This window comes from Ictidomys tridecemlineatus, chromosome 11 (genome assembly GCF_052094955.1).
Source record: "Ictidomys tridecemlineatus isolate mIctTri1 chromosome 11, mIctTri1.hap1, whole genome shotgun sequence".
Taxonomy (NCBI): Eukaryota; Metazoa; Chordata; class Mammalia; order Rodentia; family Sciuridae; genus Ictidomys; species Ictidomys tridecemlineatus.
The window spans coordinates 44461430-44478331 of NC_135487.1; positions in this window are offsets into that span (position 1 = coordinate 44461430).

Below are 16902 nucleotides of genomic sequence, written 5' to 3' on the forward strand. Positions count from 1 at the left end.
GGAAGGCTTCAGGTGGAACACACAGAACTTTTACAGGAAGAGCCCACAACAAACAGCAAAGGCAAAGGCTCAGGAACTTGAAATCATGGCTGACTGTGGGAACAGCAAGCTGCTGACTGTAAAACTTGTTTGTGGATGTGAAGGCCTTCTGCCAGCCATAAAGCACCCTCTCTGCACACTTAAGGGCATGTTACATTTATATGGATCCATGACCAGTGTGAAGCACCTAGACTAAGTCCTCTCTTGCAGCCTTTTCATCTTTAAGTCTGCCGTTAGCCTGCTTCCTGCTGCAGTGTGGAAAAACACAGCCTCCCTGTATAGCCATGGAACAAAGACAGAAAACATGAGGTTGTATAAAAGGATTCAGAGGCATCAGTCAGTGACACACTGCAAGGAGGCAGGCTGTGCAAGTTGCCAACAAGAACCAGGCAGGGCGTTTGCAAAAAGTCAAATGCTGTGCCAACAAGAGGGCTTCAGGTTCAGGACCTATGATGACTTGTTTGTATCTGATATAAAAGGATACTCGTGCTTTATAGAATATCCGGAAATACAACAAAATAGAAAGAATGCTAAACTATCTCATCACTTAGGTAAATAACGTGGAAATTTTTACTTTTCATTTTTATACCAAACAGGAATTTTTCTAAACATTGTTCTGTAACCAACCTTTTGTCAACTAAATAGAAAATTCAAAGAAGAAATATGATGGGTCAACAAATATATGAAAAAATGTTCAACATCTCTAGCAATAGAGAAATGCAAATTAAAACAACATTGAAATTCCATCTCACTCCAGTCAAAATGGCAATTATCAAGAATACAAGTGACAATAAGTGTTGGTGAGAATGTGGAAAAAAGTTACTCATACATTGCTGGTAGGACTGCAAATTTGTGCAAACTTTCTGGAAAGCAGTATGGAGAATCCTCAGAAAACTTGGAATTTGACCCAGTTATCCCACTCCTCTGTGAACACCCAAAGGACTTAAATCAGCATACTAAAGTAATGCAGCCACATCAATGTTTATAAAAGTTCAATTCACAATAGCCAAGCTATATGGAACCAACATAGGCACCCTTCAACAGATAAATGGATAAAGTGTAGTATCAAAAACAATGGAATATTACTCAGTCATAAAAAAAGAATAACTTTATAACTTTTGCTAGTAAATGGATGGATCTGGAGACTATTATGCTAAGTGAAATAAGCCAATCCCACAAAACCAAAGGTCAAATATTCTCTCTGATATGCAGATGATAACACACAAGGGTGGGGTTGGGGACAGGAATAGGATTTTAGTGAATTAGACAAAGGTGGATAAAGGGAAGGGAGGGGAATAGGAATAAGACAGTAGAATGAATCAGACATAACTTTCCTAAGTTCCTATATGAATACACCACCAGTGAAACTCCATACTATGCACAACCACAAGAATGGGATCCTAATTAGATTCAGTCATACTCCATGTGTGTATAATGTGTCAAAATACACTCATTCTACTGTTGTGTGTATATAAAAAGAACAAATAAAGAAAAATTGACTAATTCAGTTTCTCATCCTGTGGGAAGAAAGAACTCACCTACAGAAGAGTGAATGGGGTAAGTCTATGCAAGGAAGCAGAAGGAGAGGCAGATAATCCCAGCTTTTGAGCCCATGTTCTTACAAGTCCCTAAGACTCAGCTGCATCCCTGTCCTTCCTGAATGCTGATAATTGGGTAGTTAGACCATTTCTTGGATTGTCCGGGTTTGCATATTCTATGTTCAAATTTGCTCTTCTATTAAGAGAAAGATACATACGCACACACACAGAGAGAGAGAGAGAAAGAAGAAGAAGAAGAAGAAGAAGAGAGGGAGAGACACTAGTTCTCCAATTTTTATTTACTTAAAAATACTCCTATAATCCCAGCAGCTTAAGAGGCTGAGGCAGGATGATCACAAGTTCAAAGCCAGCCTCAGCAAAAGCAAGGCACTAAGCACTCAGTGAGACCTCGTCTCTAAATAAAATATAAAATAGGGCTGAGGATGTGGCTCAGTGGTCGAGTGCCCCTGAGTTCAATCCCTGGTACAACACACCCTCTAAAAAAAAAAAAAAAAAAAAAAAGGAAAAGGAAAAGAAAATATCACTAAAAGAATAATGCATTCCATCAGAAACACCTTTGAATAAATTGAAATCAGAGAATTTCAAATGTGGAAAGGACCTCTAATTTTATCTAATTTAATCCAATCTCTTCATTTACCTGTAAGAGAACTACAGCCTAAGGAAAGGAAAGCACCTTATCACTCTGTGAGGTAAGGCACTCCCTCACAATTACATTGCACCAGTAGATCAGATTGCTATGAGAAAATATTACCAACTGGTATTTAAATAATAGAACTTATTTTCTCACAGGTCTGGAGCTGAAAATTCCAAGGTCAAGGTCCTGCAGGGTTTGATTTCTGATTAAGGTCCCTTTCTGGCTTGTATATGGCCACCGGAGCCTGTGTGGGTAGAAAGGAAGAGCACAAACTCTCTGATGCTCCTTCTTATAAGGACACTAATCCCATCAGATTAGGGTTCCCCCCTTCATGACCTCATCTACATCTAACTGTAACTATCTCCCAAAGTCCAATCTCCAAGTATCATCACATCAAAGGTTGGAGCTTCAGCACATCAATGATGAGACACAATTCTGTCTATAATATACAGTTTAGAATTTATAGGTTTAGAAATGTCCTTAAAGATAACCTAAGTCCAAATTCCCTGTTTGCAAGTAATGGGGAAAGTAAGGTCTAAGGAATTATAGTGATTTTACAAGGATCTTGTAATTGGTAATTTGAATTGTCAACTTGATTGGATTAAGAGATGCTGATGATTAAGATGTTTATGAGTGTGTCAATATGGGTGTGTCTAGGAATGATTGGCATGTGGGATAGCTAATTGAAATGGAGAGCCTCCCTTAGTGTGAGCAGCACCATCCAATAGGATGATGGCTTGGATGGAGTAAAAATTGGAAGAACAAGGAAGCAGCAGCAGATGCAAGTTCCTTCTTCTTGAATGAGCTCTTGATTGCTGCTGAGGTCATCTGACTATATCAGACTTTCACTTCTTCACTCTTACAAAGTGGACTCTGCCAGAGATTCCCCAGAAGTCTTTGGTCTAGGACTAGAGTTGCACCACTGATCCCTCTTATTCTGAGGCTTCAGCCTCTTGGACTGTGCAGCTACTGGTTCCTCCAGCTCTCCAGCCTGCAGATGGCCATTGTGGACTATCCAGCTTCTGGTTGCATAAGCCAACCTAATAATTCCATTTTTTATAATTATACTTCCTGTGGGTTCTGTTTCTCTAAAGAACCCTAATACAGATCCATAGTGACTTAGTGGCAGGATTTACCTGATGGATTATTCCCCAAGAGGCTAAAATGGTCTAGAAACACATGAGGCTATAGGGCAGCTACTGGCATGGCCTGGTAACGGGGAGAGAATAATAGTAACAAAGCACAGACAACTGAATTCAGCCAATTCTGCAAAATTAAGCTCTGTGAGGAGGCAGTTGATCAGCACAAGTTAGTACAAGTAGTCGTCCCTTGGAGTCCATGAGGATTGGTTCCTTTATATAAAATGGCATAGTATTTGCATATAACCTGAACCCATCCTCTTGTATACTTTAAACCTTCTCTAAATTATGTATAATACCTAATACAATGTAAATGTTATGTAACTAGTTATTATACAGCATTGTTTGTGGAATAATGACAAGAAAAATCATCTGTACCTGTTTTCAATTTGAGGCAGACGTAGACCCTGGGGATAGAGAAAGCCAGGTGCTTACAGGAGGGAAGACACCCCAAGCTTGGCCCTTTTTTTTCTTTTTCTTATAGCCAACTACCAGGCAGCAATTATTTGTCTGCTTCACCTGGCCCTGAGTATTTGGATATGCAAATCAACTGTGTCCATGCATAATTAAGACAGGCACTGTGGAAAGTTTCATTTTCCGAGGGAAAGGCTGTCAGACGGTTGGAAAGAAAGGTCAGTATGGATCACCAACTCATCTTCTTGTCTCGGACTGTGAGTTGAAGATAATGGCATCCAGCTTCTCCTGCCCTTTTGTTCTCTTCTGTTGAACACATTAGGGAGACACAGGAGGAGCCCTGTCTCCCTCCTGAGCCTAGAGAGACCCTGGGGCTTTCTACAGAACTTTTTGCTGGAATGGAATATTTTCTGTCTCCCGTAGGAGCAGAGGTGGGCAGCTGCATGCCTAGAGGCAGAAGTTTGCTCACTTTCTGGAGTCAGGCTCCCTTATGACCCGGGAGGGAGGAGATCTTTCTTTCTTTTTTTAGGGGGTGGAAGTACTGTACTGGGGATTGAAATCAGCTGCACTCTGCTGCTGAGCCACATCCCAGCCCTCTTTTGTATTTTATTTAGAGACAGGGTCTCACTGAGTTGCTTAGTGCTGAGGCTGGCTTTGAACTCTCAATCCTCCTGCCTCAGTCTCCTGAGCTGTTGGGATTACAGGGGTGCACCCCCATGCCCAGCGAGAGGAGTTATTTCTGAAAGACAAACATTTAGGCACTATTTGTGGAGAATGTCTAACTTATTAAGTCATCGCCTCCCATCTCCAAATGTACCTCCACAGGCTGCCCTGTGATACTGAAATAGGACTCAAACCCCAGAGGAGGGAAGCATGTCCCATCTGGACCTGGTGCCTGTGAGGAGGTATGAAGAGGTTGACTTCAGGGGGTAAAGAGAGTTTGGAAACTAAAACCAAATGCTCTTGGAACAGACTCTGGCCTCCAGGATAATGCAGTACTGCTGGGGAACAGAGACAGTGACAAAGGAGGAGCAGAAAGTCCTCTGGCCTCCCATCTAGCAGATACTAGCAAGAAGCCAGAGAATGACAGCAGAATGTGCCGTCACACTCCCAGCCCCTGTGAGGTGGCACACACATACATACGAGGTAATAGCAGCTTAGAAACCAGCACAGCTTAGCCCTTGGGTGGCTCAGCGTGCACCCACCTCATGTATTTGAACTTACTTCTCAAAGTTGGTCACAGTTATTCCTGAATATTCTATAAATTAAACACTACATTAAAATGTTAATCACCAACATCCATCCTTACGTTAACCAATAATAGAGAAGAAAATAGTCTATATTTACATACGTGTGTGTGTGTGAGTGTGCGTGTGTGTTCATAACAAACAAGGCATTTATAATGTCTATTATTACATCTTGGTTCTTTTATCCTCAGCCAGAATCTCACCTGGTTCCTTACCCAGTAGAGTAGTGTGACCTAAAACTTCCCTTTTGAAGGATCCAAATCATTTGTCCTGTCCTACATTCTTTTGCTATGTTTTTCCATTAATTTTACCCTTGAATATGCAATTATCCAGGGGTGTGTAGAGAATCCCCTGACTTCCAGTCCTTGGCTTCCCAGCCCTCCCTAGCCTCCCTGTGAAATAATCACCCAATTTCTCTATGGAGAATAGGTTCAATTATTCCAATCAGTACAATAACCCTCTGATTTTCTTGGGTTAGCAGCATCAGGAGACTAAAGTAGAAAGGGCATAGACTCAACTTCCAAGTCAATGAATGTATTGTCTTGTCCCCTTGGTGGAAGCGTATCTCTAATGGAATAAAGACATCAGGACTCAAAGTACAGGGATCAAAAGAAGAGAGTCCACAGAATTATAGTAGTTTTGCCTCCCAGACCCTTGAAGGAAGCCTTCCTGCCCAGCTGTGAGTACAGTCTGAAGAGTATGCAACTGTCGGCTTCTATAGAATCCTATCAGCTGCAAAGAACCACTTTACAAAACTTATGCCCTGCATGGGGCTCCAGGTGTCTGGTGAGCAAGTGAGGTAGGACCACAAAGATCTGGCCATCTCTGCCCAATGCAGAGCAATTCTGATGGGTCGTACTTGCTTCAGAGTCTCCTGCCTGGTTAGTCAAGGCTTTCTGAGGCCTCCATTAAAATTTGAATTCTTCCTCTGACTGATCCTGCCTTTTCCTCCTTCTTTTCACAGTGTTGATCTTACAATCCAGATTCCATCTCAGTATCAACTTTGAGAAAATTCAACATCCTAGGCCCAGGATGAGGATGAGACAAAGAAACAACCTGCAGTGCATGCGCACAAACCTAAGATCAAGTGCCTTCTTAAATTTTGTTCCCTAACCCTCTCCCTTACCTCAACTCACCCTTCTCCTGACTGCATAACTTCTGACAGCTCATATTGGAAATTGGCTCCAGGAGGAGACCCAATGGATTTTTGGAGCCAGATCATTCACTGACTCACTGGTCATAAGAACCCTATCACTCAACCCCTGGAAAAAGTTAGCCATGGCTACACCAATATGTTCCCAGGCTGTCAGTGACAGAGATCAAAACACTGAGCTCTCAACATAGCCCTATTTGTTAAGTAAACCAATCAGCCACCTGGTGGGAGGCAAATTGCTTACACTGGGCACCTTTCTTCCTTGAAGGGCCAGATTTCATCCTCACAGTGATAGATATCTTATTCAGGTATGGGTTTGCTTTTCCTTCTTGCAGACACACAGCCAGATCTATGATTCAAGGGCTAAGTGGTGTTTTGTCCACCTGTCATTGTGCCAGGCCACAGAACACATTTTAGAATAAAGCATGTGTAGGAAGGAGGCCCAAAGTAGAGAACCTACTGGTCATGTCACATACTAGAATCTTCTGGCCTTATACAGCATTGGACTGGCTTTCTAACAACAAAGCCAAAGCACCAGGTTAGAGGAAATGCTGTGTGTGTACATGGTGCATGCTATAGAATGTAATAGAGCCATCAATCAAAGATTTCCACTTGCTTGTTTCTCCAAGATAAGGAATAAGTGAACCCAGGAACCCAAGGGCCTTCCCAATGCCTTGTTAGAGGACTCTGTGCTTCCCAAACCCACAACTCTAGGCTTTCAGAGTTAGGGGTCTTGGTTCTTAAGGGGCAATATATTTTTCCAGTGGATGCAGCAGAAGTCCCAAAGTGTACACTATTACTGCTGCTTGGATGCTTTGGACACCATGTGTCCAGACACCAGTAGGCAGGATATAGAGTCAATTTGCTTGAAACAAAGAGGAGTGCATATTTGTGGAATTGCACCAAGGCTATGTGAACTTACCTACTCTCTTACATAATGCAGTCTGAAGGAAAGTTGATCATCTAGACATTCCACAGAATGTCATGCTGGCCCACTGTGTTGATGACTTCTTTTTAATCAAAAGCCCAAAATAGGCAAAATGGCTAGAAACCAGGAGGCCCTCATGTGATGCATGCACACCAGGGGGTAGGAGACAAGTTTTACAAAGATTCCAGGCCTGCCGCATCACTGAAGTTTAGGGAGAGAGTCAATTCTGCTATAAAGATTCTTTTGAAAGCAAATTTGTTTCAATGTGATTGATCTATCTGGGGACAATATGACTTTAGTAGGAATTTCATATTTGCTGATGCACGATTTTATCCTGCAAGAAGAAGAAACACAAGAAACACATGTTCTTCTAAACATGTGGGTGTTTTACAAGAATAAACAAACTGCACACATGGACACACCTCAAATATGTGCCCGCTACCTCACTTCAGGTGTCATGAACCACACCCACCCATTTCTGGTATACAACTTTATCATAGTCCCTTTTAAATGTCTTCTTTGATATAATGAGAGCAACTATGAACAGAGCAAGGAGGAAGAGCAGGAAGAAAAGACTAACATTTAACAGAGTCATGAGATGGGAGGGAAAGGGAGAGAAAAGGGAAATTGCATGGATATGAAGGGAGACCCTCATTGCTATACAAAATTACATATAAGAGGTTGTGAGGGGAATGGGAAAATAAACAAGGAGAGTAATGAATTACAGTAGATGGGGTAGAGAGAGAAGAAGGGAGGGGAGGGGAGGGTAGAGGGGATAGTAGGGGATAGGAAAGGTAGCAGAATACAAAAATTACTAATTGGGCATTATGTAAAATTGTGGATGTATAACTGACATGATTCTGCAATCTGCATTTGGGGTAAAATTGGGAGTTCATAACCCACTTCAATCTAATGTATGAAATATGATATGTCAAGAGCTTTGTAATGTTGTGAACAACCAATAAAAAAATAAAAAATAAAAAAAATAAAAAATAAAAAAAAACAGAATACCTAAGACTGGTTAATTTATAAAGGAAAAAAGTTGATTTCAGCTGAGAGTTCTGGAGGATGAGAAGTCCTAGGTTGGGCGGCTGCATCTAGGGCAGGGTGGGATGATGTAGCTTCATAAAAATGAGGAAGTCAAAAGGGAAGAAAGTACATACAAATACAAGATGAAAGGTGCTCAACTCCTGAGGGAGCTAACCTATGCCTTCAAGAAAAGCATTCATCCATTCATGAGAGCTCAACCTCCATGAGCCAAACACATCCTATTAGATCCTCACTCCCAACAATGTTGCATTGAAGAATTAAGATTCCAACCCATGAACTTCTGGAGGCCACTCTCAAACCATTGCAAACTTCATGTCCAATTTCAGATCCTCCTGTCACTTCATAATGAACTCATGGGCTATAATTTTTTGAAGTTCACATCCATAGGTCAGTTTCTCATCTTTTCCAAAGTAAAATTTCATATTAATTGTAGTAATTGAGTCACCTTCTTCTGCACACTGATACTTCTTACTCAGCTCCCTATGGCTTTTCTGGGAATTCCCTATTACTAACAGGATAGGAAAAACTCAGGCCTCTTCAAGATTGGGCCAACTCATACATTGGTGTAGGCTGAAAAGATATTACTTCTGTAATATATTGGTTGACTCATACCGATGCCCACACAAATACATTCACCATAGAATAATGCTCTTAGCTGCCAGTTGGATAGGACAGTTCAGTAGAGGAGGGCTGCCAGCTTCTGTCCTCAGCCACCCCAGCACTTGCCCAGTGGAGTCATAAATCAAGTACCTAAGTGTTGGAGTAGAAGCCGTGGCTCATTGCATGGGTCTCTCTCAGCAAGACTGACCTAGCTACTGCTGCTGCTGAAGCCCAGGCTACAAAAGCAGAGACCAAGTGTGAGCACTCTGCATAGCATCATCCCTTGAAAAGACTGACCAACAACTTAGTGGTAAACTAATTATAACTGGTCCCCTTCTACCCTTTATGAGGAAGTTATTTGTTCTAATTGCAAACAATACCTATTCCAGTTATGGGTTTGCCTTTCTTTCCCACACCATCCAAGTAATCCAGAGACCTTCATAATGTTATCTTGAAACCAAGTGCTCATTTTGTCAATGGAGAAAGGCACTGGCTATGTCACATGACCTTGAACTCCACTGATACTACCAATATCACACCATCCAAAGTTGCTGGCTTGATAGAATTTTGGAATGGCTCTTACAGGAGCTAAGGCCCCAGCTCTGAGATGACACCTTGCAGAGTTGGGGAGTACTATTCTGCTGGAGGTGATATGTACTTTGAACCAAAGGCCAATACATGACACTATTTGCCTAATAGGCAGAATACAAGGATAGAAAGGATGGCCTCTGTCCACCAGCACTTGGAGAACTTGTACAATATTTTTGTTTTCTAGATATTTTTAATTCCTCATGCCATTAAATAAATAGATTTTTTAATGAGTTATTAGTCTGGCAGGGGTAATAAACTATTTTTTAAGAGTATGTTTTGCTGCTACTAATAGGTGCATGGAAGAATATATCTGGAATTGGAAGGATTTACTGGGACATCTCTCTATACTTCCACGCCCAGTGATAACAACTGCAGCAACTCCACCCTAAGCAAAGCCTGGTAACCAAGAGTTCCAGCACCTTGGGGATGAATCTGGGTTACTCCACTGGGCAAGCAATCCAGACTAACAGAAGAGCTAGGCAAGGGGAAATGAAATTTCGAATGGACATTGGAAACTTCACTGTCCACACATAGGGTTGGGAGAAATACCAGGGGGTGAGCAAGTCCCAAAGCAATCCTCAACCAGGGACTAACAGGAGTTGATGCATGAATATGTTAGCTTCCTTGCATTTTGGGTAGAATAACTCTCAAAGTCTGTATTCCATACTGGCTCCCAGAATTTCTCAGTGGAATTATGGTCCATTTCCCCACAAAAGTGACTTATTTGTTATTGGCTTTCTTTCCTTTCCTGTTTCACATTCCTCTTCCCAGCCAATGTGTTCTCTATATTACCTCCCAAATAAAGCATTAACACCTGAAGCTTTGTCTCAGGAGTTATTTCTGGGGAATCAAAACAGACAATGCCATAACTGATTGGTTATAAGACAGATTTTTCAAATCATATTTTACCATTTCTGAAATCTTGATGAGCTTTACAACTGATATGTCATCATTTAATGAACAGCATTTTTCTTTCTTAAAAGTAAAAAAGAAAAGGTGCATCTTTTAATCCATGACATTTTAGAGTCAATGAATTACATATACTACAATATGTTCCCAAACTTCTGATATTATTTAGACAGTTTAGATGAAGGAAACAAATGCTTATTTATCCTGCCAAATGTCAAGCATGGGAAAGGAGTTTTCATACTTCATTTAGTCTTCAAAATGACCTTGCTGGAAGAGAAATATTTCTATTTTATAGACAAAAAAAACTGAGGAGAAATGAATTAAGTTACCCAAATATTTGATGAGGGCAAAGTTCTTCCTCTGGACTATACAACCTTAAACTGATTAGCAAAACAATTTTTATACACAATTCATTAATACAAGAAATTAGAGAATTTTCTTGGTTTTCTTCTTCCCTCAGCTTGGTAGAATTAAGAATATTATTAACAAATGAGCAAAAAAAAACAAAATATGATCATATCAATTATTAAAAGGATATGGGAAGTCAGCACTGCTAATGAAAACATAAGTAGTTACAGCCCCTTTGGAAAACACTTGACAGCAGTTAGTAAAAACTAATTTTTTAATGTGTATACTTTTGGACCCAGGGATGCCACTTTCAGGGACATGCCCCAGGCAAACATTAACAAGGGTATACAAAAAGGATGTTCACTGCAGCATTGTTTACAAAAGCAAAAACTTGAAAACCTTCCAACTTTTATCAATAGGGAAATGAATTTTTTAAATCTGGCATGTTCTTATAAAAGAATAGTATGCCAAACATTGAAAGAATTAAATCCACAGATCAGTCTTGACAGGTTCCCAAAACATAACAAAAAAGTGAAAAAAAGTTACAACATGATAGGGAAAGCAAAGACATTCTTACATAAAACCTTAAGAAGATGTTTCAAGTCACTTATGACTACCTATTTGTATGGAAACATAGTTTAGAAAATGGACTTGCAGAATCTAAACCAATCTGGTGATAGTGGCTGCCTTTGGAGAGTAGTAGGAGAGAATGTGATAAGTGGGGAATCAAAGGACTTATTAGTGACCTTCTGTGGTTTCTCTTTTTCTTTCCCAGTAAGAATCTAATGAAATATTTTCATGTACACATACACACACAAACACACACAAGAAAAAAGCCTGAAAGTAAATATGGGAAAATGTTAACAATTCATAATTCTCTATGGAGGGAATAGGAGTATGTGTTAATTTTTATACTCCTCAGTTTTCCTAAGCTTATTAAAATAATAAAATTAATAAAGTCTGCTGGTGCTTTTCTAACCAAAAGTTTCCAACTATTTTCTTCCAGTCATGGGTATCTTGGAAGCAGCAGTGAATTGCTACATTATGTGTGAAAGGCTATAAGCATTTAGGCTGTTTAAATCAATATTTTTTAAAAATCATCTAGCATAGGTAGCAGTACAACATGCTGCTACGAATGTCTCTGTGCAATATAAAATTCATTTGGTACACGCACCCTCTCTCCAGACCTCCAGCCATGGACTACAACCCACTAACATGTATTAATATCCACTGGAGGTGTACCCACTGGGAACTTTAATTAGCTAGCCTTTTGTGTCAAGATAACAGGTTGAACTAAAATTCAAAGTTAAGATTATTTCTAATAACCACTTATTATGGCAAATTACATGAAAATCAGCCAAAGCCTTTATTGTTGGTTTACTTAACAAAGATGTTTTGAACACCGATTCATGCACTCTCCTAGGCTCTTGAGATACAATGGTGAAAAACATGGATCTGTCCCCCTGAGCTGATACTCCACAGAGTGAGGACAATAGAACATTAACAAAAAGGCAAACACACATGAGGTCAAGTCGTGATGAGTGCTATGAAGTAAGAGAAGAGGGTGGAAAGCAGCCAGGGTGTGTGGGGGAGGTAGAGACTACTGTCCTCAGGATCCATTCTCCCATCTTCCTTTCAGTATAGAATCTGAGAGTTTGATCAACTAAGCTCATGGCCACCCAATAAGAGATGATATTTCCCAGTCTCTCTTTCAGCTAGGGGTGTATATGTATCATGTTTAGGCTAATGGAGCACAAGTGACAGTTGAGTTCTATTGTCACCTTCCTAAGACAAAACCACGTGCCTTGGATTTCTCTTCCCCTGTTGGCTGAGAAGCGGCAACAATTAGAGCATCCTTGGGAGACAATTGGAAACATGTCAGAGATACCCTATGGGTCCTATTGTTAAATAAAAAAGGAAATAAATATGTATTGCATCTCATACACACATTTGCATTTCTTTGATGCACTAGGCTGTTCTGTCCCTTCACTGGAACAGCAGATATGTGTATTTTGGGAATGAGTCATCAGGAAACGCCTCTCTGAGAAGGTGGGCTTTGGAGCAGAGAGTTAAGTAAAATGAAGGAATGAGTCATGCAAAGATATAGGAGGACAGCATCTTAGGCAGAAAGGGTGGAAGTACAGGTTCTGAGGCCAAGGTGAGCTCAGCAGATCTGAGGAGCATTGAAAAGGTCACCATGACTGGTATGAAGAAACAGGTTAGGAAATAAGGTGGGAGAAGTAAGATAGCATCAGCCAAGCAGGGCTCAGTTATAGTGAGGATTCAGAGTTTGCTCTAAAGAAAGAAAGTTAGTAGAGTTTTGAACAGGGGAATGATATTTGGTATAAACTTTTAAAAGCTTATCAGGCTGCTATACGAAGGACAAATGATTGGGAAGCAAGAATAGAAGAAGAGAACCAGCTGGAAGCTATAGTAAATAGGGGAAAGACTACAGTGCCTTTGAGCAGAATGGCAGATGTACATGTGATGCAGGAAGGTTCAGGAAGAATTGAAGACCAAACCATAAGGATTGATTAACATGAGTCCATGGTGTTTCGTCTAATAAACTTGGTAATTACTGAGATGGGGAAGGACTGGGAGGTAGAGTATTACAGTTCACAGGGGTTTTGATGTTGCTGTTGTTAGGTGTGGGCTAACAGACAAAGAAATGGAGATGTTAAGTTGCCAGTGGGGTAACATGGGTCTCAAGTTCTAAAGAAGGTAGAGAATATAAATTTGGGAATCACTAGTTTATCATGGAATTGTCATCAAAGGAGACTATGAAAGAAGAAAGAGTTGATAGATAGCAAACATGGCTCTATGACCATTTGCATTTGAATCTTTGACTTTGGGTCTGCTTCTAAGGAAATCAACAAAGATATGTGGATGGAGGAGCAGAAGATAATGTGTCAGGCAGGTGAAATCTTTCAAGTTTTTGCAACTCATCAATGGCATTCTCCCCAGGCTGGGTGCCACTTTTCACTAATATTCTGTTCAGGAAATGTAGTTCCAGATGCTTCTTCTTGGACTTTCCTATCATAATTACCATCACTCCATAGATCAGAGAGCATAAATGAAAATTCTGCCAGTTCCTGAGTATGCCTATTCCATTATTCACAGCATGAACCATAGTTGGTTCAAACTTTGCCTAGCTATCGGAAGCTTCCACTGTGACATGCACAAACCTGCAAAATTCAACCTACTCAAAGCCATCTTGGACATCTACAAGAGCTGTTACATGTGGCTGAGTGGTTTGTATCCCTGAAGGGACTCCTGGTTAAAGGAGCCAGTGGAGGCCTGACACCCAGTTCATGTTCTACCTGTTGAGCTATGACCGAAACCACTGGATTATCCTTCAAAATGCTGTTATGGGGGTGGGGGGGAATAAAAAAGAAATGGGTCAACTAAAAATTGAAAATCTGCAAAGTTCTTAAAGCCCAATATGAACTGCTACATACTTTAAAACTTTTGAAAAGAAGCGTGTAAATTTGTTTGTTGCTCATTTGGTAGACAGGTACTTGGCCAATTGTCTTCTGCAAAATGAGATGGATGGTGTATTCATTTACACTTGCCCTTTTCTCCTGGTGCAGTATTGATGTGGTAGAAAATACCCAGGGATTAGAAACAAGTTCTAGTCTACTCTGTCATCAGGGGTGACCATGCTCCTCCTCTAGCATGCAATTCATCATCAATGAAATAAGGATAAGATAGTTCTGTTGTAAGAATTGTACTAATATGTAAGGAGGGCTTACTCAGTGCCTACTGCATAAGATATACATAATACAGAGCTGAAAGAGCGTTAGAACAGAAATGAGCCAGCAGTACTTTAACCCTGTGCAAAGAAGGATTCATAGACTCTTATTTCATCTAATTCCATATTAACCCTCTTAGTGAGCAGAGTATTATGCCCTTTTTATGCAGATGAGCAGACTAGGGTGTACAGAGAGTTATTTTTTAAAGACAGCACATGATAAGTACATGATGGTCAACTCTCAAGAGTTTACGCTCAGGAGAGACAGCTCCCACTGCCCAAAGTACTATATCTCCCCAAATCCTTCCCAACACTCACACTGGCCTCCTACTGACCCTAAATTAGCAAACTTAAATGGGTTCTTAATATATCCCTGATCCTATATGAATCATTGTATAAGAATCAGACTCCTTCCTGGCTTTCCATGAAGTTATCCTTCCTGGAAGGAAGGACAATAAATAGCATTTTCTTCAGCTAAAAAAAAAATGAAAATAGCACTATATAGTGTTGCTGTGGAAATAGAGCCATACAGTGTTGTTGTGAACATTACCTGAGGTTCAGACACACATCTTTTTTTTAGTACAGAGCCTGAGGCATGACACTCGATAATGTTGTTGTTGTTGTTGTTAGCAACTACTACCTGTTAAAATCACTATTCATTTTTGAATCTCAACTCAAATATTTCCACTTTTTCTAAGCCTTTTCTGACCCTATCCTACATCCAGCTCCAAGTTAAAATTAGTCTTCCCATTTACCTGTCAATGTTCGTTTGGGTTCATTCCATCTTATCTATTGTGAATAATACCAAAGTGAAAATAGGAATGCAGATATATCTTTGAGATCCTGATATCAATTCTGCTGATTATATACCGAGGGAATTGCTGGATCAAACAGTAGTTCTGTTTTTAATTTTTTGAGGAACCTCCATACTGTTTTCTATCACAGCTATACCATTTTACATTCTTACCAGAAGTATACAAAGGATTCAACCTCTCCATAACCTAATACATGTTATCTTTTTTAAAATAAAAGATATCATATCAGGCCTGAACTGATCTCTCCTTGAGGCCTGGTTTGCCTTTCCCTGATGACTAGCAGTGCTGGACATCTTTTCGTACAGATGCAATGAAACATTCAACCTTAAACAAGAAAAGAAATGGTTCCATTTACAACAACATAGATGGACCTAGGTGAAATTTTAGTCACAGAAAATTAAAAACTGCATCATGATTTTCCTTGTGTATGTAATCTAGTCAATCACATAAAAGTAGACAATAGAATTGTGGCTACCCAGGAATGGAGGAGTGCACCAGGGAGTTGTTCTTAATGGATACAAAGTTATACAAAGAGTTAGCTCTAGAGACCTGCAGCACAAGTTAGCCTACAATTCACAGTAAGTATTGTGCCTTACAAATTCATATAGAGGGCTAAAAGATGAGTATTCTTACACTAAAAATAATCATACAACAACAAAAACACACAAGAAAATTCTTGGAGGTGACAGAGGTCTATATAATTTTGATGGTAGGGATGATAACATGAGTGCACACATATGTACAGACTCACCAAATTGTATACATTCCTATGTGCAGTTTTGTAGACCTCAATAATCCTGAAAAGAACCGAACAGCCTTTCCTCTGCTTTCATAGCAGTTGGTTGACACACTTGCATACTATCTTATTTTAGAGTTACTCTTGCGTGTGTATTTCTCCCACTAGATTTCTGCTAAACAGGTTTTACAGTTCTTAGCATGTATTAGTTAAACATGATGAGATCACATTTTCTTTTCCTTTTCCTTACCTCGCTGCACTGCCAAAGCCTCACAAAGAGATTACATTTCTTTTTTAAAAAATTTTTTTTCGGTTGTAGATGGACATAATACCTTTATTTTATTTATTTATTTTTATGTGGTGCTGAGAATCAAACCTAGAGCCTCACACATGCTAGGCAAATGTTCTACCACTGAGCCTAGCCCAGCCCTACAAGATTATATATCATTCAAGGCAAAGACTATTCCTCTTAGCAACAGGAAGATTTTTATTAAATATGCAATAATACTACTAACTTCTATCCAAAAGAACATTATAATTTATAAGGTGTTTTCATTTCCATTATGCATTTATCATTCATTTTTAGGCCAGGTATTGTTTCAATGTGCCTGAATACAAAGGAGGAGAAGGGGCAGCGTCCTTGATGTTAAGAGTTGTGTTGAGATGTCAATCAGACTCTTCTGCTGTTCCGTCCCAAACCACCTGAAAAAAGACAATGAAGCCAGCACTACTGCTTGGACAGCTCCTTTGTAAACAGTGCATGGATCAGATATTAGAAAGAAGCCTCCTCCTATGTCACCTCCTGCCCTTCTGCCAAGGATAGTCCTTGCCATCAGGCTTAGGAAAGCATCTATGGAATATTTGCTCAGCCAACTGCATGAAAAGGCACCTGCCTCACACCCCCAAAGCATGGTTTATAACATATTAACTCTACCTAATCAAGATGCTCATCCATATTGTCAAACAAGAGGAGAAAGAAGCAAGTAAGG